The 23,688-nt window shown below is 42.4% G+C and overlaps 1 pseudogene; it reads right to left on the bottom strand.

The window, feature by feature from the left end:
* Positions 1 to 509: 509 nt before the first annotated feature.
* LOC132418392 (THO complex subunit 7 homolog pseudogene) lies at positions 510 to 1,169 on the bottom strand (annotated as a pseudogene).
* Between the last annotated feature and the right edge of the window lie 22,519 nt (positions 1,170 to 23,688).

Genomic DNA, 23,688 nt, shown 5'->3' with positions numbered 1-23,688 from the left:
AATGCCACCTTCTCACTATCTTCCACTTATTTTGTGAGCAAATCAATGTTACCAGTTAAAAACTACCTAGAATACCAATGAGCACTAACATATCTGGCTTGAAAATACTTCATTAAACATTTTTGGATGTTGCTTCCTAACTTTTAAGTATAAAAAAGGCATTTCAGGGCTTCCCTGGTGGCGCAGTGGTTGAGAATCCGCCTGCCGATGAAGGGGACATGGGTTCCTGCCCTGGTCCGGGAAGATCCCACATGCCACGGAGCGGCTGGGCCCGTGAGCCATGGCCGCTGAGCCTGCGTGTCTGGAGCTCCGCAACGGGAGAGGCCACAACAGTGAGAGGCCCGCGCACTGCAAAAAAAAAAAAGGCATTTCAATAAAAACAAACATATAATGAAGTCATCTCCCTTTGTGTGAAGCAATATGAATGAACTGTGAATTAAAATTTAACAGCAACGTAGTTCACTGCCAAAACTTTAATTGTCTCAAGAACACAACAAATTCTGAACACACTAAGATCATGTTGCTACTTCAGTATTCTTGGGAATGGTGAATGATGAGTTAGTCTATGGTTTAGGATCAGTTCCCATGCTTGTTTCTTGAGCTGCTTCTACCTCTGAGAGCTTTTCATCATTTTCCAGTGCTTGCTGAAGTTCGCGGATGGTAGTAAAAAGAACGTGAAACTGTTTTCTTCTCAATTCTAGCTTATCTTCAACACTTTGTTTAACACGTGAAAGATGCTCTAATTCTTTTCCCAGAGCCTCTATTTCCTTTAATGTCTCATGCCTGTCTGGATGACGCTGGATCGCTTTTGCCAATGCATCATATTCTTGGCGATTTTTTCGTATTTGTTTTGCTTGAAGAATTTGCTTTTTGAACTCAGCAATTTTTTCATGTGCTCCAGCAATGTTACCTTCTATTTCTTTGTAAGTTTTTTCATAATTTTCCACTTCTTTGAGATTCATATTATATACCAGCAAAGTTTTGCCCATTGAAAGTTCACATTGGGACAGTGTGCTCAGCATTTGTTGGTACTGGCTGTACCCCTCTTCCTGGGCTCCAGAGTAGCACCATTTAATGAAACTTTTCACTAGCAGATTAATTCTCTCATCATCTCCAGCACCCTCTCCGTCGATTAGGAGACGCTTCCGTATGACTTCGTCGTCGGTCATGGCGTGAGCGGCAGCGGCGACGGCGTGAGCGGCGGCGGCGACGGCGCAAGCGGCGGCGGCGACGGCGCAAGCGGAGGCGGCGGTTGGCGGTGGTGGAGGTCAAACTCCCACAATGCAGCTGGGTAAACAGCAATGGCGGAGGAGGCGGAGGCGCACGCGGCGGCGCACGCGGCCGCCCGCTCCGTCGCCTGAGCTGCGTCGCGTCGCGCTGCGCCGCCGCCGCCGTCGCCGCCGCCGCCGCCGCCGCCGCCGCCGCCGCGGGACCTGCGCTCCGCGCGCTCCCCGAACTCCTCCCCTCAATTTCTGAAAAAGATTTCTTTTGCAAACTCCCATCTGATCTCAGATCAGTTCAGGTGAAAAGGCATTTGGCCACAGACAGGTCAAGACAGCTAGGAAGATGATCAAGCTCCCAAACAGGAGGAATGGAGGTGGCTGTGATCGGCCACTTGGGGTCTTGGGATGAGAAGATGAAACCGAGGTAGATCAAGAGGTACCATTTCTATGAGATTAAGGTCCTTTCCGGACATTCCCCTCATGGAAAGGGGATGTACATGTCTGTGGTCTGTAGATAGAACACTATTTGAGGGCTTTGGGCCTGAATGAATGATAGAGCTGATGAGGATTCAGGTTGGGGCCCTTTTGAGGAAAGACTATCCCCTAGGGAGTTTCAGTTCTTTACTCTTTTTCACCTTTGCCTCTACCTTGAAGATAAATGTGAATGTGCATGTTCCCAAATCTCAAAGAGCCCCAGTTTTCTCATTTTTAAGTTAGAGATACCAAGTAGGGAATGCTGCAAGGATTAAATGAGATAATATGCCAAGTGTTTAACATTCTTGGCCCAGAGCAGGTGGTCAAAGAGTCGATAAAATCAATAAAACATACTTTCTTTTTTCCTTATTTCAGTGTGTATGTATGTATGTGTGTGTGTGTATCCTTCTGCCAGACACTGGATACTCTGCTAGGGACTGGGTATTCAGAGATGAAATTATACAGTCCCCCTGCCCTCGAATATCTTGAAGTCTAAAAAAGAAGAGAGTTAAGGAAACATCATTTACAATGAAGTCTCTAGTAAGGGTATATATGCGTAAGTTCAGTGGTAATATGGAGAAAGTGAAGCCAGAGTCTACTTGAGGAATTCAGGGAGGGCTTTACAGAGGAGGTAGCATTTAATCTGGGCTCTGAAGGATGAGTAGGAATTTGTTCAGTGGACAAGCATGGGGAGAGTCTTCAAGACAGAGGAAACAGTACTGCAAACCACAGAGGTATGGGAGAGCATACCTAATTCAGTACTGCTGGAGCTTTACCTGTTACCATATCAGGCAAAAAAGGTAAATTTAATCCTATAGTCTGAATAATTTTGAGCAGGAAAGTGGCTTATCACATTAGCAGTGATATTTTAGGATGGAGGGATACTGAAATTAGAGGTTAGAGGAAAGATTACTATTTTGGACAAGATGGGACCTCAACTGGAGCACTGGCAAATGGAGATGAAGAGGAGAAGGTGGATTGGACAGTTATTGAGAAAACAGAACCTTTAAAACTTGGTGATGAGTTGGTTGTGGAGAATGAGGGAGAAGAGGCATCTAGTATATGTCTGGTGTCTGGGTAGCTGTGTAGATGATGGTAACACACACTGGGATAGGCAACACGAGAGGAAGAGGGAACACAGTGTGGGGCAGGGAGGAGATGATGAGTTCCATTTTGAAATGTTAAGTTGAAGAGCCTATGGGATGTTCAAGTGGAGATCTTAACAGTCAGCACAGGATTGAAATCTGAGCTAGAAATGGAAATGTAGAAAATATCAGCAACAGTGAAAAGGAGAAGAGGAAAAGCAACATTAAAAGGTAGACAGAGGCCCTTTGGAAGACAGTCTGGTAATTCTTCAAAAGGTTAAACATGGAGTTACCATTTGACCCAGCAATTCTTCTCCTAGGTGTATACTCAAGAGAAATGAAAACATATGTCCACACAACAACTTGTACACAAGTGTTCCTAGCAGCACTATTCACAACAGTCAAAAGTTGGAAACAACTGAAACGTCCATCAATGGATGGATGGATAAACCAATTGCGGCCTATGCATACAATGCAATATTGTTCAGTTAGAGAAAGAATGAAGTAGTGACACAAACTTTGACAACTATGCTAAGGGAAAGAAGCCAGACACAAAAAGCCACATATTGTTTTTCACATAATTCCATTTATATGAAATGTCTGGAATAGGCAAATCCAGAGAGACAAAGTAGATTAGGTGTTTCCTAGGGCTGGTGAGGATTGAGAAATTGGGGGTGGTGGCTAAGGGGTATGGAGTTTCTTTTGAGGATAATGAAAGTGTTCTGAAATAGACAGTGGTGAAAGTTACACAACTTGGTGTTTACATTAAAAACCACTGAATGGCATACTTTATTTTTTTTAACATCTTTATTGGGGTATAATTGCTTTACAATGGTGTGTTAGTTTCTGCTTTATAACAAAGTGAATCAGTTATACATATACATATGTTCCCATATCTCTTCCCTCTTGCGTCTCCCTCCCTCCCACCCTCCCTATCCCACCCCTCCAGGTGGTCACAAAGCACCGAGCCGATATCCCTGTGCCATGCGGCTGCTTCCCACTAGCTATCTACATTACGTTTGTTAGCGTATATATGTCCATGCCTCTCTCTCGCCCTGTCACAGCTCACCCTTCCCCCTCCCCATATCCTCAAGTCCGTTCTCCAGTAGGTCTGTGTCTTTATTCCTGTCTTACCCCTAGGTTCTTCATGACATTTTTTTCCTTAAATTCCATATATATGTGTTAGCATACAGTATTTGTCTTTTTCTTTCTGACTTACTTCACTCTGTATGACAGACTCTAGGTCTATCCACCTCATTACAAATAGCTCAATTTCGTTTCTTTTTATGGCTGAGTAATATTCCATCGTATATATGTGCCACATCTTCTTTATCCATTCATCCGATGATGGGCACTTAGGTTGTTTCCATCTCCGGGCTATTGTAAATAGAGCTGCAATGAACATTTTGGTACATGACTCTTTTTGAATTTTGGTTTTCTCAGGGTATATGCCCAGTAGTGGGATTGCTGGGTCATATGGTAGTTCTATTTGTAGTTTTTTAAGGAACCTCCATACTGTTCTCCACAGTGGCTGAACCAATTCACATTCCCACCAGCAGTGCAAGAGTGTTCCCTTTTGTCCACACCCTCTCCAGCATTTATTGTTTCTAGATTTTTTGATGATGGCCATTCTGACTGGTTAAAAAAACCACTGAATGGCATACTTTAAATGGGTGAGCTATATGGTGTGTGAATTATATCTCAATAAAACTGTTACTAAATTTATTTTAATATGGGCAGAGAAAGAAAGACTATCAGAGAAAATGGTAAAGGAAAACCCCAGAGGTAGGATAACCCAGAGCAAGCACTGAGGCAGATACACAGAAAATAAGAGCAGGTCAAGAGAATTTTTCACAACAAGGGTCAAATGCCATGGACAAGCCATGTATGATCACGACTGCCTTTCTTCTTTGCTCCCCTATTTTTCCTCTTGTCTGGGTAAGGGGACATCTCCACTGTGATCCTTAGAAGGCAGGAGGGTCTGGGCTCTCTCACACTCAGGCCCTACGACCTGTACTTATGCAAAAGTCTGGCAGCGTATGAACAAAACAGAAGCTTGTTTATACAAAGGCAGGGACCACATAAGAGGAAAGGATAAGGTTATTACCAATGAGAAATCTTAAGATAATTATCCAGTCTCTTCCAGGTGACCAGTTTTATCCTGGAAGGAATATGAATTTTGTCAGTAGCTGGTGCAAAGCTAAATGCCAGTGGGGCATGATATGATGAAGTAGAATGGTCCTTGAATACCCTTCACTTTGGCAAAGTCATCATCAAAGAGCACTAAGTCATTTCCTATGCAAGACCCTACATAAAGTATTTTAACCAACTGGATCTTTTGCCTTCAATTCTTCCTTGAATGGAGTTTATAATCAAAATCCATGAAGGCCAAGTGTACACTGGACCACGAGTTCTACCCGTGAAAAGATCACTAGTCATTCATTTCTCTACATCCAGCATCCCACAGGGGACTTGATACAATATAGGTGTTCAGTAAGGATTCCTTAAGTGACCAATTGACTGACTGAATAAATGAATGAAGCAAGTGGACATACATTAACAAAAGAGCAACATGTGTAAAGGTTGGAAAATAGGAGAAATTAAATTCCTACAGTAGAGGGGCATGGAAGTGAGGGAAGATACTGAAAGTTCCAGGTTTAGTTGAGGGGAGCCTAGTTTGCCTTGCCAGTTCAGGCCAGGCAGGGAAAGTTCCTGAGTGGAGCTGACCTAATCTGAGGCAGTAGGGAGTGATGACCCAGGGGAAAGCAGAAAGGCATGCCCAGCCCACAGGCACGCCAATCCAAACACTGCACCCAACACACACAGCAAAACTGCAGGCCCAATTTGGCCTAAGGGCCATACTTGGTAGCCTTTGGGAAGGCTTCTTAAGAGGAGGTGGCGGTCAGAGATGTTTGGATGAAGAGAGAAAACTTGTGTGTTTTGAGGAGTCCACATTCCAGGGTCGAGTTGGGACAGATTGCTCAAAGGATGGGAACTTTGAGTTAGGGACACCAAGAGGCAAGGAAGAAAAAAGAGATTGGAGAAATGAGGTTAGCTGGAGCTTCCAGGAAGGAGACAAAGTCCCAGTAAGAGAACAATGGAGAAGCCACCCCAGGAGAAAGAGACAGAATTTGGACTGGACTCATAGCACTTTTAGCATAATATCACAAAATATTTGCTGAGGTGCTTGTCTTACCACCAGACCGAGCACAGGGCCCTCGTCTGATTGTTCTGAGCATGTGCCCTGATGCCTGACAATGTCTGCAGACTGAATGAAAGGTTGGATGAATGGATGACTGAATGAGAAGAAGAGGTGTATTTAACATGGTAGACAGCTTAGGAAACCACCCAAAAGAAGAAAAAAGTTCTTTGTGCAGAGATGTTTATTACAGCATCATCTGTAATGGTGAAAAATTGGAAATACTTAAGTAAATGATGGCACATCCACTCAATGGAATATTATGTGGCCATTAAAATGACAATTATAAAGACACTGTAGCAACACAGCAAATGATTATGATATAATGCTAAGTGACACAAGCAGATGAAATTGCATCTATGCCGTGATTATAAGTATGTAAAAATGATGTATGCATACGGCCAAGCCCTGGAAAGGGGAGCATAAAAATGAAAACAGGTGACTCATGGGGTGGCAGGATGATCAATGAATTATTTTTTCTTTTCTTTTGATTTGTGTTGATGTCATTTATGCCTTTACAAAGGAAAAAATAAAGTTGATAGGTGGCAAACTGAACCATGACCTTGAAAATTGAACAGAAAGACCTGGTGCCAGAGATGGGAATTCCTACAAAATGATGTTGCCAAGGTGAAAGAAGGCTAAGGCTGGAGGTGAGGCTGCAGGCATAGAAAGGAAGGGGTGAGTTAGGGAGATGTATGCAGTTATTGTCTGCAAATATGTGACCTGGGCAGGTTGTAACTGTGCTGGAAGCAAGAGAGTAGGGAATTTGAAATAAGAAGACCAAAGTTCTGCTGCTTACTGTGTGATCTTTTGGGCAGGTTTATGAACCTCTGAGCCTCAGTTTGGTAATCTGTAAAATGGAGCTAAAGATCGTTAATTCACAGGGTTGTTTTGAGGATTAAGTGGAAGAGAATGTATAAGAAAGCCCTTTGTAAATGACAAAGCCTATACAACTGTAAACAGCTATTACCATTCTCATCATCAGTATAGTTATTATGTCTCCCAACTTGGCTTGAAATTCCATACATAAGAGATTTATTTCAATAACAAGCACATACTTCTGTAATAAACTGAAGGAGGAGCTATCAGTCATTCAAGAGTCAATAAAGCCTAGTTCGTGGTTGTCAACTCTGGCTGCTATTAGAATCACATGGGGAGATTTTATTAATTGATGCCCAGGCCACACGCCTAAGCCATTAAGGCAGAATCTCTGGAGATGGAAGCCAGGCAGGGGTATTTTTTAAAGCTCGCAACCTGGGACTTCCCTGGCGGTCCAGTGGTTAAGGCTCTGCACTTCTTAATGGTAGGGGATGCAGGTTCGATCCCTTGCTCAGGGAACTAAGATCCCGCATGCTGTGCGGTGTGGCCAAAAGAAAAACACGGCTCCCAAGCTGCAGCTGGGATTAAGAGCTATTGGCAAGTAGGCCCTGAATCCGGGCAGCCCTGACTTCAAATTCCAGGTTAAATTTTGTCTCTTCCTCTCATAGACATAGAGAAGAGACATGTGGTTGCCAAGGGGGAGGGGGATTGGGGGAGGGGGCTTGGGGGGAAGGCTGGAGTGGGAGTTTGGGTTTAGCAGATGCAAACTAGTATATATAGAATGGATAAATAACAAGGTCCTACTGTATAGCACAGGGAACTATATTCAACATCCTGTGATAAACCATAATGAAAAGAATATAAAAAGAATGTATATATATGTGTAACTGAATCTCTGCTGTACAGCAGAAATTACATTGTAAATCAGCTATACTTCAATAAAAAAAATTATCTCCTCCACTTACTGAGTGTGTGATCTTATTACATACTCAAAACCTCACTTCCCTTATTTTGAAATACAAACAATGGTACCTACATCATAGGGTAGTGGTGAGGATTAAAGGAGTTAACACATGTGAACAACTTTAGCACAATGCCTGGCCCACAGTAAGTGCTATGTGGTGTTCACTAGTTTTGTTTGTTATTTGTAGGCTCTGCTCCAACCTCATCATGAGGGACCTGTCTTGACCTTAGCAGAGGGAAGAGAAGGTACGGCATGGAGTCTGCTTTATCACCAGTTTTGCTCTGACTTTCTAACTCCAAGCCCCCAGTGGCTGGTCTCTTTGCTCAGATGTTCTAATACCTGGAACTTGAATCCCCGACACACGACTTTTACAGCTGGCCCTCTTTAATGAAAATTGGCTTCCCCTAGAGATCTCAAATGCCCATTTCTCTCTTCAACCTCCAGGCCTACCATGTGCTATGGACTAGTCTTGGTTGTTGCTTGAATAATAAGCCTGTCAATTAGTCCAGATTCCACCTGCCCACTTTCACCTAAGCCTTGCCCAGTCGGGTCCCACCCAACCCAAATCTTGCTTCTGAAGCATTTCTGAAAAGAAAACTCACCAGATTTGTATACTCTCTGTCTTTCTGGAACAAAGGACAGACATAGCACCCCAGATTTCTTACCTAATGGGCAGGTGAGAAGGTAGTAGAAAGAGGCTGGGCATCTCTCTTGAGTGTGTACAATCTACGTCGGTGACGGGCATCTGTAATAAATAAAACTGCCTGAATATTTTTTGTACTCTGTATAAATTTCCTATGGCTGCTGTAACAAATTACCACAAACTTGGTGGCTTAAAACAACACACATTTGGGGGACTTCCCTGGTGGTCCAGTGGTTAAGACTCCATGCTCCCAATGCAGGGACCCAGGTTCAATCCCCGGTCAGGGAACTAGATCCTGCATGCCGCAACTAACACCCAGCACAGCCAAATAAATAAATACTTTTTTTAAAAAACACATTTTTTTACAGTTCTGTAGGTCAGAAGTCCAAAATCAGTCTCCCTGGGCTGAACTCAAGGTGTCAGTAGGGCCACGCTCCCTCTGGAGGCTCTAGGGGGTGAATCCAGTCCTTTCCTCTTCCAACTTCTGGTGGTTGCCAGCATTCCTTGGATTGTAGCTGCATCACTCCAATCTCTGCTGCCTTGGTCATATCGCCTCGTCAATGTTATATCTGACTCCCTCTTATAAGGACACATGTGATTGCATTTAGGGCCCACTCAGACAATCCAGGATAATCTCCCTACCTCAAGATCCTTATATTAACCACAGCTGCAATATCCTTTTCTGCCATATAAGCTAGCATTCACAGGTTCAGGGGATTCCAACGTGGATAATTTTGGGGACCATTATTCAGCCTTCCACACACTCCAAGGTGTTTTCTCCTTTAATTCCCCTCAAGCCCTCTGCCTGGTTCCCTCCTGCCTGAGAAATGAAGCCATTCAAGCTTCACGGATTTTGTTTGTGTCTTTTCTGTGTGTGTTTATGGTCTGTTTGCTGTCTGTTATTCGTTTGAATGGCGATTGCAGGACCCTGAGCACCCAGTGGCATGGGAATTTTAGCATTCTTATGAGAGATTCCCCTCCTTTGGCTGTGTGGATCTGGGCCTCGCTGGAGCAGGCCCTAAAGGGGCTTAATATTTTGTTTCTCTGGAAAGATTGGATAATTGCTGGCCTGGAGCTTCCTGCCCCTGCCTGAGTCCCATACCCTACCTTTCTGATTCAGTTCCTTCCTGTTAGTACCTACTCCTTAGACATAGCCCAGTAGCCCACTCTGTGCCATGGCTTCTGTGTTGGAGATATTATATCAATAATAGCAGGGGAGAGAGAAAAATCTGATTCCAATGCAGCATTCCGAGTGTGATACTAGGAATCCTAAGGTGTTAAGACCCCACCGAGAAGGGCCCCTGACACAGATGCGAGTTGTGTGCAGGTGGTCAGGAATCCCTGAACTGCCTCTAATAGAATGGCTATCTCAGTTGCCCTAAATCTCCCTGCCCCAAGATGCTCTAGGGCGTAGTACAGGTACGGCAGTTCGTGCACTTGGAGTCCTGGCTTTCTCATTAGATTGCTACATGGCTTTGCCAGGTTACTCTAATCTTCTGAGCCTCAGTTTCTTCTTGTGCTAAAATTGAGAAGGAAGTTACATTAATAATAGAACTCATATTAATAATAGTTATATTAATAACTCATATCATAATGGTAATAACTCATATCATCATAACTCATATCATAATAGCTATATTAACGGGTTGTTGTGAGGATTTGGAGAACAGGATATGTGAAGGGCTTTATAAAATATAAAGCACCATAACCTGTTCTGGTGGTTATTCTTAGCTCACCAATCACTCAGTCTTTTCCTTCCTTGCCTGCTCTCCAGCTTCCTGCAGGCTATTTCATGCCAATCTTCTGTTTTAGCTAATTCAGTCCTGCTTCTTTCATTGTTTCCTGACCCATTCCTTGCTCTACACACACAAGGGAACCATTTGTTTCTCACCTGTTGTTCTGCTTCCAGTCAATCTCTTGCCAGTCATACATTAACAATTAGAAACAAGCCCATTTATAGAGAAGCACTACTTCAAAGGGGGTTTGTTTATCAGCCTTCCAAATTTCTGCCCAGTCTAGAGGAGATTTCTCTACTGGATTCCAGCCACTCATGTGGTCAGCCAATACTTACTGAGCATCTACTATGGACCAGGTACTGTGTTAAGCACTAGGCTTACAAGTGAGAATAAGACAGTCCTAGTCTCTGGCCTCAAGGGAGCTCACAGGCTGGTGGAGGGGTCAGACAAGCAAACGAGTGATTCAAGTTTAGTGTGAAGGTGCCATTAGAAGAAAGCACAAAGTTTTGGAGGAGCAGATGAAGGGGCAGTAGACTCAGTGGGTAGGTGTCCTCAAGAGAGGCCTCCCAGTATGGGACTAGTGGATGCAAACTATTATATATAGAATGGATAAACAACAAGGTCCTATTGTACAGCACAAGGAACTATATTCAATATCCTGTGATAAACCATAATGGAAAAGAATATATATATATATATGTATAACTGAGTCACTTTGCTGTACACCAGAAACTAACACAACATTGTAAATCAACTACACTTCAATAAAAAAAGGAGAGGCCTTCCAGAGGGGATGATACTCCAGAAGGGGTGATATCTAAGCTGAGGCCTAAACGATAAGTAGAAATTCGGTGAGGTGGAGAAGGAATTTTCCAAGCAGAGGGAATGGCATCCATTCTGGACGAATTGAAAGGACTTTAGTGTCGCAGGAGCGTGGAGTGTGAGGAGGGGGCTGGCAGGTGGTGAGCATGGAGGAGGAGGCAAGAGACAGAGGCAGCAGCCTGATCACATTGGTCCATATTCAAAGCCATGTTTTGACTTTACTTCCAGGGAAATAGGAAGCTATTGAAGAGTTTTCAAGAGTGGCACATCATATCTACGTTTACAAAATCCTTCTCACAGTTTTATAAGGAACAGATTGGAAGAAAGCAAGAATTGGATGCAAGGGGACCTGTTGGGAGTCCCATGCAGGGATCCAGATGAGAGCATGTGGTAATCCAGATAGGGTGATGGCAGTGGGAATGGAGCAAGTTAGAGCAATGCCAGAGAGTTGCGGATGGTAGGATCGTCGGGATTTGCTTTGTGATTGATCAGATGTGGGCACCAACGAGGAGGAAGGAGTCAGAGTTCCCAGATTTCTAGTCACCTGCGTGGACAGCAATGCCATGCGCTGGGATAGGGCACAGGTGCAGGGTGGAAGAAAATAGTTCGTTGAGTTTGGGACATGTTGATTTTAAAGTTTCTGTAAAACATCCAAACAGATTTGTGGATATGCAGAACGGAGGATCAGGCAAGAGAGAGGTGTGGCGTCAACTGACCAGGGCTGCTCCCTGGAGCCATGGGAGTGAATAGGATGGCCCATGGAGAGAGCCTAGAGGGGAATGAGGAGAGGAGCTGAGGACAAAACCCCTAGGAACCCCAGTCTTTAAGGAATAAGGTGAGGAATGGGAGCCCAGACTCTACCTCGTGGTAAATACATAATAACCATTGCCGAAGGAAATCAAAATAGACTGAGAAGAATTGGCTAGAGATAACAAACCTTCTTTGGGATGGAGAAAAAGAGACACAAGGCTTCAGAAAGGAGGTGAAGCTTGAGCTAAATCATGAAGGATAACTAGGAATTCACCAGAAAGACAGGGGAGGAAAATTTCATTTCAAGAAGAGTAAAGAGCATGTTGAAAATTTCAAAAACAGAAAAAGTCATGGCCTTTGCACATGGAATCCTCCATATTCCACTTAGGTCTTTTTCCCTTATGATCCAGCTGTGCGTCCTTAATAAATCTTAATATCCTTAATAAATTCCTGTAATAAATCTTAGCCATGAGTATGAAAAAGCAAAAGTGATGATATGCTCAGGGAAGATTTTCTGATTTACTATATAAGTGTCTTACTTTCCTTTTAGATCTGTATTCATGGCTCACTTCATAACCGAGGGAGCCTAGATTCAGGTGCTAAATACATTTCATGCTGCACTCCCACTGAATGGTAGGGACTACTTAGAGTGATGTGTTAAGAAGGAGTCAGGGTGCAAATGGACTCAGTGGTGGAATGCTATGATTGATTATCAATGTCTGCCATGGATGACGGCAAGAGGAGTTATAGTACATGTGCCTTATGTCTATCATGCTGACCTAGGCTTTTCCTCCCTTCTTTCACTTCTCCCTCACCGTCTGAACCCTTGGGGGGTGAGGATAGGATCTCATGAATCATGAATTGGCAACTAATTGTGAATTGGCAACTCTCCACTCCTAAAGGACATGGTCTTCATGAGAGAATGAATATTTGCTGAGAACTTATTCAGTGATCAGTCACCGACTGAGTATGTACTGTATGCCAGGAACTAAAACTAGCCCCTAGGAATTCCACATAGACTACATGATTGTTCACTCAGCCACAGACTTCACTGTGTTGAACCAATGGAGTAAATCCCAAATTCGGGGCTCCATGCTGAAAGAAAGCATGGCTCTTTCATTCTCAGAGCACAGGCAATGTCCAGATTTAACTCTAAGGCACTAGCATGCAGTAAGGGTCTGTTTATTGGGATCTGGTTCTATTTTTTTTACCTTCGCTTATGCTGTGTTTACTGGCCCACTGAACACAGAATAAAGAGCTGCTTGCCCTTACAAAAACTTGAAAATCATACAAGCATATTCAGCACAATCTAGCATACTCTTTCTCACACAGCAACTGCTCAAAGCTTGTTTTGTGTCTGCCTCTTACTTACACTGCACCCCTCCTCTTTCTATTCTCACACACACACACAAAAAAAAACCCCACAAACCTCTGTATTGGTTCTAATGCTCACTGCAGGACTGTTCTGGGTATTGTGTGGTGGAGGGGAGTGAGTGATAAAGAGAGCTCACCTGAACCCTTAGAGAAGGCTCTAGGGCCAGTTCTGGAGACTCAAGGATGCAATCATTCCTCTCCAGCTAACTGGCTAAGAAACAGGTAATCGCTGCAGGCCAAACACCAGAATTGAAAGTGTGAACCCTTTCAAGGCCTGGGAAATTTGAAGCAGCAGAGTGAGGTTTTTAGCAGCTGATAGTTGGAAATGGGGAGGCAGAGGTGAGAGAGTTTGGGGGCTGAGATATCTAGAGGGCCTCATGACTAAGCAACAGGCAGGGTGCGAGGTCGGGGGAAAGGAAAACCAGGTGAAGCTGCTGGCCCAGTCACATCAGCTCATCAGCGCATCTCAGTTCCCTGGATGTAAAGAGTCATTATTGATCGGAGTGTGTTGTACATGAGAAAGGTGTGAGGGCAGGGGAAAAGTTATTAGAACTACTGGCCTAAACAGTAAATCTATCTAAAGAGAGAGCATTTGGGGTCTCTGTAAAAAATTTTTTCATTTTTTTAATTGAAGTATAGTTGATTTGCAATGTGTTAGTTTCAGGTGTACAGCAAAGTGATTCATATATATATATATATATATATATATTCTTTTTCAGGTTCCTTTCCATTATACTTTATTACAAGATATTCAATATAGTTCTCTGTGCTATACAGTATGTCCTTATTGTTTATCTATTTTATATATAGTAGTGTGTATCTGTTAATCCCAAGCTCCTAATTTATCCCTCCCATTTCCTCTTTCATAAACATAAGTTTGTTTTCAAAGTCTGTGAAAAGTCTGTGAGTCCGTCTCTGTTTTGTAAAGAACTTCATTTGTATCATTTTTTTTTAGATTCCACATATAAGTGATATCACATGATATTTGTCTTTCTCTGTCTGACTTACTTCACTTAGTATGATAATTTCCAGATCCATCCATGTTGCTGCAAATGGCATAATTTCATTTCTGTAAAGAAAACGTTTCACTGCTTTTACTGGGATTGTGAAATTCAAAACCTGTGGTGTAGAAACCTGACTCTGCTGTTACTATAATTATTTTCTGTTTTCTCTTAGGATTTAGTAAAATCCCTTTAGAGAATGGAAGCTACACTAAGAAAAACTAGAAAATGGGACTTTTGTCCATTGTGGGCCTGATTTTTAAAGGCAGAGTGGAAACCCCCCAGAGGGTTGGGCACCATGCATTCATTTATTCATTCATTCATCAAATAGTTAAGTACTTGCATGTGCTAGGCACTGTGCTAGGTGTGAGGACTCAAAGAGGACTAAGACACATCAAGGAACTTAGATTCTAGTAGATGAGACATTCCTATAGACAAGTAAGTGCATTGCATTATTTTAAATGGTTCAGAGATATAAATATGATCAGGGTAGAGAATGGTGTAATAGTTACAGGAAGTAAGGCTAGTTGCTGTAACATATGAACTCCCAAATATAAGGGACTTAACACACAAAAATGTATTTCTTGCTCATGTTCAAGTTTACTGTGGTTCAGCTTGTGAAGGGAGGCTCTACTCCACAAAGTCATTTAGAGATCCAGGTCTGTTCAATCCTCCACTAAAGACCACTAAGCACCACCTAGCTGGCATATAGGGAGAGAGAGGCAGAGTGGAGAAAATAACCTTCTCATAACCATTTTGTGGCAGAAGTGACACAGCATGTGGTCATGTGGCCCCATCTAGATGCAGGAGGGCTGAGAGATCAGTCCAGTGTTATGCTGAGGAGGAGATTTGAAAACAGGGTCTGGTGAACATGTAGCTGGACAGCCCCAGACGGAATGGTCAAATCAATCTGAAAGGGGATGGAGAGCCCTCATAGAGGACATGACCCCTGCGTGGAATATCTAAAGAGAAGTAGGTGTTGAGAGTATTAAAGTGAAATAATGCCATGGGAAAAACGAAACCCCAGAGGAGGAAGTTGGGGTTGCTGTTACAACCATATCTTCCCATCATTTAACTTTCTCCCACTCCCTACCCACCTTCTTCTTTCCTACTCATCCTTGAAGTCTCAGTTTAAATATTACTTCCTCCAGGAAAGTCTTACCTGATCAATAGACTGGGAGAAGTTCTCCTGCGATGTGGTCCCAAAGTATCCACTGTTTTTGTTGTAAGTATTCGAATGTCTATTTTTTTCTTATACTGTAAGCACCATAAGGGCAGGGACCATATCTGGTTTTACTCATCATTGTATCTCTAGTGATCAGCACTGTGCCTGTCAACATAGCAGGCCTTTGATAAGTATTTGTTGAATGAATGAATCTACCTCCCCAAAGCATCCTCTTACAGCACTTTTGTCAGTCATTCATGCAGTTGATCAGTCAACTGATATTTCATCCTCATTAAGTGCTAGAGGTTCCTTTGTACACTGGAGTTAGTGATGAATAAAACACTGTCCTTTTGGTTTGATCATAGTTACCTGTATTCCCATTCCACTGAGAGAAGCGTAGGGTGGCCAACTCATCCTGGTTTGCCCAGGGCTTTCCTGGTTTTAGCACTGAGAATATCATATCCTGGGAGCCCCCCACCAAGGGCTGTGCAATCTGGGACTGTTGGTCACTCTAGAGTAGAGCCTGTTTCTTACCTCTATCCCAGATATCTGGCATTATACCGAGCACATGATAATTTCTCAATGAACATTTGGTGGGTGGGTTGGTGGATGGATGTGACTGTGCCCTTGGATGAGTGAGTGGATGGCTGGGTGGGTGAATGGATATGTTTGTCTTGGGAACTTTTCAGAATTTGGAGGAAAAGAAAAGTGACACCTGGAGATCTCAAAACACTCAGGAAAGTTCTACTGCAGAGGGCTGGGAAGCGGGGGAACGTCTTCCGGGAGTTGAAGGTAGTAACACTTTCCTTTGGTCACTTCTCTGAATGAGACATATCTTCAGTTTTCTATAGACCCAGAGGTAAGGAGTGATTGGCCACTGAAAGAAAGTCCCAGCTAGGATGACAGGTGTCAGGGTGACCTGACACAAAAAACTCCTCATTCTTCTTGTCCAGTCTCTGGGATTAATATCCCCTGGCTACATTCTCAGGGGAGATCAAGGTATAAATTAATATTTCAAGACCTTAGTTTGAGAAAAAAATGCAACAAGGCTATTGCATGGAGGAGAGATGTGGAGGGGTGAGAAGATAGCCAGAACCTTATAATAATTGCAGCTAATTATATTTTTAATGACAATGGATAAAATATAGCTAATAAAACTACATTTACTTTTTTCCAGCTCAGATTCCTGGTGGAGAGGGGTCAAATTTTTCAAATAATTATTTTAAGGACATTATAGTAGCTGTGTATTCTTAGGAATACATTCTCTACTGTCTTCTAGAACATTCCTCAGCCCCAGCTCCACCCTTATTCCTCAAAAATGAGACACTTTGGGGAAGTCTTTTTGGATTCCTCCAAGCACTTGGAGTATTTTGTTCATACCCTTTATGGCAGGTCTCCTTGAACAGAACTGTGAGTTATAAATGCCTGTTCTTCCCATTAGGTAGCCACTGCCCTGAGTACAGCTACAGATTCAAGTATCTACCCCGCTACTTATTAGCTGTGTGACTTCCAGCCAGTGACTTTTTTTTATTTAAATGACAGAAATTTCTTTTCTCACAGTTCTGGAGGCTATTAGTCCAAAATCAAGGTGTCCACAAGCTTAGTTTCTTCTGGGGCCTCTCTCCTTGGCTTCTAGATGACCTATGTCACACTGTGTCCTTCCTCTGTGCACAAGTGCCCCCTTTTGTGAGTTTAGATTTCTCCTTGTGTGTCTAAATTTCCTCTTCCTATAAGGACAAGTGAGATTAGATTAGGGCCCACCCTACTGGCCTTATCTTAATTTCATCATCCTTCTGCAAGCCCTATCTCCAAGTACGGTCACATTCTGAGGTACTGCGGGATAGGGCTTCAACAGATGACCATGTCAGCCCATAATACTTGACAAAGTAAATACAATTAGAAGCCAATCTCACTTATAAACATAGATGCAAATATTGGCAAACTCAATCCAACAATCAATAAAATTATAAAACCTTAAGACTAAGTTTGGTTTTTCCCCAGAATATATGGCACTTTTAATATTAAAAAAGTCATTCAATTCAATTTGCCAGATTAACAGTTGAAAGGAGAAAATGCAATCATCTCACTAGATACAGAAAATATTTTGTCACCCTCCATTCAAGAAATGTCCAGCTCTAGTTACTTAACTTCTCTGAGCTTTAGTGTTTCCTTTTGTAAAAGGATAACTTTATTTATCTCATAGGGTTGTCGCGAGGATTAAATGAGATAACATAAAAAATCTAGCACACTGCCTGGCACAAGTGGGCATTTGACAAATGTTAGTTGTCTCCCTTTTCCCCTTCTTTGAGGAAGGAACTGTGTATTATTTATGTGTTTTTGGATCTCTGGCACAGAGCTTGGCACACAGAGGGCCTCAAATGTTTGCCAAGCTGAACTATCAAAGAAACATGGTCATGTTGGAGGATGACATTAGGCGAAGTCTCAGTGACTTGGTATAAAATGTTGGAAACAGGAAGAGGAGGCTGGCACAGAACCATTTGCAGAATTAAACACAAGCCATGTCTAATTCATCTATTTCTCTCTTTACTGATTCAGTATTAATCACATTTTCTTTCAACTTGCTATCCTGCCTATTTTTTAAATTTATTTTATTGAAATATATTTGATTAACAATGTGTTAATTTCTGCTGTACAGCAAAGTGATTTAGTTATACATATATATACACACTCTTTTTCATATTCTTTTCCATTATAGTTTATCACAGGCTATTGAATATAGTTCCCTGTATTATACAATAGGACCTTGTTGTTTATCCATCCTATATACAATAATTTGCATCTGCTAATCCCAAACTCTCAATCTATCCCTCCCTAACTACATTTTTTTATTTAATTGTTTGTTCCCATTGTACCACTGGCATACTTGTACCTTAAAATTATCAAGTTATAATAACACCATACACAAAAATAAACTCAAAATGGATTAAAGACCTAAATGTAAGGCCAGACACTATAAAACTCTTAGAGGAAAACATAGGCAGAACACTCTATGACATAAATCACAGCAAGATCCTTTTTGACCCACCTCCTAGAGAAGTGGAAATAAAAACAAAAATAAACAAATGGGACCTAATGAAACTTCAAAGCTTTTGCACAGCAAAGGAAACCATAAACAAGATGAAAAGACAACCCTCCGAATGGGAGAAAATATTTGCAAATGAAGCAACTGCCAAAGGATCAATCTCCAAAATTTACAAGCAGCTCATGCAGCTCAATATCAAAAAAACAAACAACCCAATCCAAAAATGGGCAGAATACCTAAATAGACATTTCTCCAGAGAAGATATACAGACTGCCAACAAACACATGAAAGGATGCTCAACATCACTAATCACTAGAGAAATGCAAATCAAAACTACAATGAGATATCACCTCACACCAGTCAGAATGGCCACCATCAAAAAATCTACAAACAATAAATGCTGGAGAGGATGTGGAGTAAAGGGAACCCTCTTGCACTGTTGGTGGGAATGTAAATTAATACAGCCACTATGGAGAACAGTATGGAGGTTCCTTAACAAACTACAAATAGAACTACCATACGACCCAGCAATCCCACTACTGGGCATATACCCTGAGAAAACCATAATTCAAAAAGAGTCATGTACCAAATGTTCATTGCAGCTCTATTTACAGTAGCCAGGACATGGAAGCAACCTAAGTGTCCACTGACAGATGAATGGATAAAGAAGATGTGGCACATATATACAATGGAATATTACTCAGCCATAAAAGGAAACAAAATTGAGTTATTTGTAGTGAGGTGGATGGGCCTAGAGTCAGTCATACAGAGTGAAGTAAGTCAGAAAGAGAAAAACAAATACCGTATGCTAACACACATATATGGAATCTAAAAAAAAAAAAATGGTTCTGAAGAACCTAGTGGCAGGACAGGAAAAAAGACGCAGACGTAGAGAATGGACTTGAGAACACGGGGAGGGGGAAGGGTAAGCTGGGACGAAGTGAGAAAGTGGCATGGACTTATATATACTACCAAATGTAAAATCGATAGCTAGTGGGAAGCAGCAGCATAGCACAGGGAGATCAGGTCGGTGCTTTGTGACCACCTAGAGGGGTGGGAGGGAGAGAGACGCAAGAGGGAGGAGATATGGGGATATATGTATATGTATAGCTGATTCACTTTGTTATAAAGCAGAAACTAACACACCATTGTTAAGCAATTATACTCCAATAAACATGTTTAAAAAATAAATTAAAAAATAAAATCATGTATTTATACTTTGTCTCCCCAGCTGAATTTTAACTTACTTGAGTACAGAGAAAGAACTTTATTCATCTTTGTATCACCTATACGTAGAATAATTCTTGCCATATAAATACCCATTTGACATTTGTTTGGTTTTTTTTAAACTGTGGAGCTGTTTTCACTTATTTTGACATATCTATGTTTGGTGAGAAACTTCTCCCTAATATGAATCTTGTCTCTTCAACTGAATTGAAATTTCTTTCAAGGGAGGAAGCCATATTTCTCCTCTGGGCCCTAACATAGAATTGGAACCATAGTGGGTGCTAATTGCATATTTAATTGACCAATACATATTCTCCTACAATAGAGAAATGTCATTCCACATCATAAACAACATTTCTGATGAAGTAAAAATATACAAGTTTCTGGTATGGTCCATTCATGTCATACCATGTCAGATAAAATTTGAATCTAGTACAACCAAAGAACAAATACAGTTTACTTTCTTCTGAAAAAAGAATGATGTTACTGTTTTTATACAAATAAAAAAGCAGATCACCCCGAATTCCACCATCCAAAAATAATCAGTGTTAATATTTAGTGAACATCATTTCAGACATCTATGCACATACGCAGAAAAGAGATGGATGGATGGTTAGATAAAAAAGATTTTATGAAAATAGGATCATAGTGTGCAGGGCAGTTTTATTAAAAAGTATTCAATCTAATTTTACTTGAATTTAACAGAAGACTAAAATGAAACCAAAGGAATTGCTAACCTTTGGATAAATATTTTTTCACGTCAAGAGATATTGACTCCACACTATGGAAGATAAGATTATCACCGTTATACTTTCTCTCATCTCCTCTCCCCCAACCTCCAGATTTTTATTAGTTATAACATTACTCTGTCAGTGTTGTTAACAGCTATATGCTGCTTTGCCACCAGCATCGCCCCAGTTATTTAGGGAATATATATGTAGTATAAATATATATTTTTTGGCTGTGCCCAGTTATTTAGGGAATGTATATAATTTTTTTTTTGGCCACGCCGCACGGCTTGTAGGATCTTAGTTCCCCACCAGCGATTTAACCTGGGCCCACGGCAGTGAAAGTGCAGTCCTAACCACTGGACTGCCAGGGAATTCCCCTACCTGTACTCTTTTACCATGGCTTATCTATTCCCAGATTTTTTAATTTGATTTTTCTCTTGGTTGGCTGGCTTTCATAGAGGGTTCTATGAATGCTGTACTCACTGAGTTCTGCCTATTGACTTTTTATTTGAAAAAGTAGTTGGCTGGGTATGATGTCTTTGAGTCTCACTTAAACTTTGTCACAACACTTTATAGACCTGCTTCATTCATTGTCTTTCGGTATTGAATATTGCTGTGAAGTCTGAGCCAGGCTGATTTTTCCTTCATATAAATATGCTACTTTTTTCTGTCTATACACCTGAAGAATAGGGTTTTTTTTTTATCCTTGATATTCAAAAGCTTACTTACGATAAGTCTCGATATCACTCACACTTATAAATTTTTTCTGGAGCACAGTATGTCCTTTCTGTCTACAGATTTGGTTCTTCTTTCATTTCAGGGAAAGTTTTCTCTATTATATTCCTAAGTAGCTTTTCTGCACAATTTGTTGAATTCTCCATAGACTTTAGGAACCCTAACTAACCTAGTTAGATTGTCATCATTTTCCATGACTATTATCCTGTCTATGATTGAATTAATACCTTTATCCTTTAGCTTTGATTCACTATGATTATCACAATACTTCCTTCCAAGTCAGTGATTCTATTTTCAGTCATGGCTATTTTGAGACACACTGTTTCCAATTAATTTATTAGTTCTGAAATAGTTATTATTCTGGTTCTTACTATGTTTCTTTAATTCTGCCATATCCTCTTTTTATTGTTTATTATCTTGTCTTTTAGTTCTTATTTATTTATTTGTTTATGAGGTACGCGGGCCTCTTACTGCTGTGGCCTCTCCCGTTGCGGAGCACAGGCTCCGGATGTGCAGGCTCAGCAGCCATGACTCACAGGCCCAGCCGCTCCGCGGCATGTGGGATCTTCCAGGACCGGGGCACGAACCCGTGTCCCCTGCATTGGCAGGCGGACTCTCTACCACTGTGCCACCAGGGAAGCCCTGAGTTCTTATTTATTGAATTCATGTTTTGGGGGGTTCTAACATGTGAACTACTCAGAATTTTCTTGTTTTCCTTGGGTTGTGTTTTCTTTCATATATTTTTATTTTAATTAAACTTTTTATTAAGATCATTGTAGCTTCACATGCAATTGTAAGAAATAATACAGGAAGAGGGGAGGAGCTTCAATACGGCGGAAGAGTAAGACGTGGAGATCACCTTCCTCCCCACAAATACATCTACATGTGGAACAACTCCTACAGAACACCTACTGAACACTGGCAGAAGACCTCAGACCTCCCAAAAGGCAAGAAACTCCCCACGTACCTGGGTAGGGCAACAGAAAAAAGAAAAAGCAGAGAAAAAAGAATAGGGACGGGACCTGCACCAGTGGGAGGGAGCTGTGAAAGCATAAAGGTTTCCACACAGTACAAGCCTCTTCGCGGGCGGAGACTGCGGGTGGCAGGGGGGGAAGCTTCAGAGCCATGGAGGAGAGTGCAGCAACAGGGGTGCGGAGGGCAAAGCAGAGAGATTCCCGCACAGGGGATCGGTGCCGACCAGCACTCACCAGCCCGAGAGGCTTGTCTGCTCACCCGCTGGGGCGGGCGGGGGCTGGGAGCTGAGGCTCCGGCTTCGGAGGTCAGATCCCAGGGAGAGGACTGGGGTTGGTGGCGTGAACACAGCCTGAAGGGGTTAGTGCACCACGGCTAGCTGGGAGGGAGTCCGGGGAAAAGTCTGGACCTTCCGAAGAGGCAAGAGACTTTTTCTTCCCTCTTTGTTTCATGGTGCGCGAGGAGAGGAGATTAAGAGCGCTGCTTAAAGGAGCTCCAGAGACGGGCGCGAGCCGCGGCTAACAGCGCAGACCCCAGAGACAGGCATGAGACGCTAAGGACTGCTGCTGCCGCCACCAAGGAGCCTGTATGCAAGCACAGGTCACTATCCACACCTCCCCTCCCAGGAGGCTGTGCAGCTCGCCACTGCCAGGGTCCCGGGATCCAGGGACAACTTCCCCAGGAGAACGCACGGCGCACCTCAGGCTGGTGCAACGTCATGTCGGCCTCTGCCGCCGAAGGCCCGCCCCACACTCCGTGCCCCTCCCTCCCCCTGGCCTGAGTGAGCCAGAGCCCCCGAATCAGCGGCGCCTTTAACCCCATCCTGTCTGAGCGAAGAACAGACGCCCTCAGGCGACCTACACACAGAGGCGGGTCCAAATCCAAAGCTGAACCCCAGGAACTGTGCGAACAAAGAAGAGAAAGGGAAATCTCTCCCAGCAGCCTCAGGAGCAGCGGATTAAATCTCCACAATCAACTTGATGTACCCTGCATCTGTAGAATACCTGAAGAGACAACGAATCATCCCAAAATTGAGGAGGTGGATTTTGGGAGCAACAATATATATACTTTTTTCCCTTTTTCTCTTTTTGTGAATGTGTATGTGTATGCTTCTGTGTGTGACTTTGTCTGTATAGCTTTGCTTTTACCATTTGTCCTAGGGTTCTTTCTGTCTGTTTGTTTTTGTTTTTGTAGTATAGTTTTTAGCTCTTGTTATCATTGGTGGATTTGTTTTTTGGCTTTCTTGCTCTCTTCTTTCTTTCTTTTATTTTAATTACTTTAAAAAAATTTTAATAATTATTTATTTTAATAACTTTATTTTATTTATTTATTTCTTCCTTCCTTCCTTCCTTCCTTTCTTTCTTTCTTTCTTTTTCTCCCTTGTATTCTGTGTCATGGGGATGACAGGCTCTTGGTGCTCCAGCCAGGCATCAGGGCTGTGCCTCTGAGGTGGGAGAGCCAACTTCAGGACACTGGTCCACAACAGACCTCGCAGCTACACATAATATCAAACAGCGAAAATCTCCCAGAGATCTCCATCTCAACACCAAGACCCAGCTCCACTCAACGACCAGCAAGCTACAGTGCCAGACACCCTATGCCAAACAACTAGCAAGACAGGAACACAACCCCACACATTAGCAGAGAGGCTCCCTAAATCATAATAAGGCCACAGACACCCCAAAACACACCACCAGATGTGGACCTGCCCACCAGAAAGACAAG

This window comes from Delphinus delphis, chromosome X (assembly GCF_949987515.2).
Source record: "Delphinus delphis chromosome X, mDelDel1.2, whole genome shotgun sequence".
NCBI lineage: Eukaryota > Metazoa > Chordata > Mammalia > Artiodactyla > Delphinidae > Delphinus > Delphinus delphis.
Note: the sequence above shows the minus strand (reverse complement) of the source record. Positions and strands in the feature narration are given on the sequence as shown.